Here is a 1,431-nt window from a genome sequence, read left to right on the forward strand (position 1 = left end):
AGAGCTTCAATAAATTTCATTTTGGCATCTGGGACGTCTGGAAGCTAGAAATAAATAAATGTTCAAAATTTTGTTTTTCAGCTACATTATTTATTTTGTACTATTTACTTTGTGATGTCATCATCAACAGCGCCCTTTATCATGGAGTGCACAAGACTGACAGTTTGGACAGTTTGCAGTCAAAAGCTCTCAGCTTATCAACAGCACCCTCTATCATGGAGAGAACAAGACTGACAGTTTGCAGTCAAAAGTTCTCAGCTTATCAACAGCGCCCTCTATCATGGAGTGAACAAGACTGACAGTTTGCAGTTGAAAGTTCTCAGCTTATCAAAACTATGTTGTGTGTATTGGTTAAAATTTTAGTACTTTTCGGCTCAACTAGTTAAGGTATAACCAGTTTACATTGACACTTTAGACCCTATACCAAATCTTTTACTATGTACACCTATACCAGTATAGACTTACCGTTGCATGTACGAAGTGATGGTAAAAATCACCCTGAGGTTAAAACTTAAAATCTAGAGTGTATACTCACCATTCTAGGTTTAAGAAGGGCTGGTAAGAATTGACCAAGATAGTACGGTTTCCTGAAGATACTGTAAACTCAAAAAAAAAAACCACATTATTAAGTTACTTTGATGAAATGATTCTTACAAACATCAAGTGTGGCAAGAAGATAGAAATCTCGTTGTCATTTATTTCAAACATTTTGTGTTTTTACTTGCCCCCCCCCCCACCCCCATGCAATAATTCATGTCTTGTTGAGGAAAAGATTTTTGAGTTAAATAGCACACTGCAATACAAGCAATGTGGATCATTGCAATTTCTATCTTCTATGAGGACATCAGAATAACAGGCAAAAGATAATTGATTATATTTTAATGCATAATGACCATAGACTATGATCAGACAAAGGCACACAATTTTTCAGCAAGCACTCAATTTTGTTTTTATAAGCTCTACCTTTAATATTTTGTAGCAAAAATCTTGTCAATGGTTTCTAAAAGAGGTCACATTATTTTGTAAATTGGATATGATTTACAATTAGCAGAACACTGATCTGTTTTTTAACAATTTGCAAATTAATTGATATTTTACTTTTGAAGCAAAAGTGTTGTTGATGTAAGATTGATAATTATACCGTACCTAGCTTCCATAACACTTGATGGTATTTTACCATTTCTATCAAATGCTGCCACTGCTTGTTCCACATCATGCATGGCTTTCTCAACCCTCTAAAAAAAAAATAAAATAAAAAACCATCAAATCTGTTTGGATAACATCAAGATTGTTGATCATTAAGACAAACAAGACTTGGGCATAAGGTAAGATCATCAGCATAAAAGGAGGCATCAACATTAAGAGTTGCCCCATTAACTTGGACACAGATATTAAGACCATGCTTGTCCGTTAGATCTATTTGTCCAGGAG

The 1,431-nt window shown here is 34.4% G+C and overlaps 1 long non-coding RNA gene across 1 annotated transcript; it reads right to left on the reverse strand.

Annotated features, from left to right (window-relative positions):
* On the reverse strand, positions 1-1,180 carry LOC144437507 (uncharacterized). Its single transcript, XR_013481015.1, has 3 exons — positions 1,147-1,180; positions 536-596; positions 1-44 (listed from the first exon to the last, which is right to left on the reverse strand). It is a non-coding gene; the product is annotated as an uncharacterized LOC144437507 (long non-coding RNA).
* Between the last annotated feature and the right edge of the window lie 251 nt (positions 1,181-1,431).

This window comes from Glandiceps talaboti, chromosome 7 (assembly GCF_964340395.1).
Source record: "Glandiceps talaboti chromosome 7, keGlaTala1.1, whole genome shotgun sequence".
NCBI classification, from domain to species: Eukaryota; Metazoa; Hemichordata; class Enteropneusta; family Spengelidae; genus Glandiceps; species Glandiceps talaboti.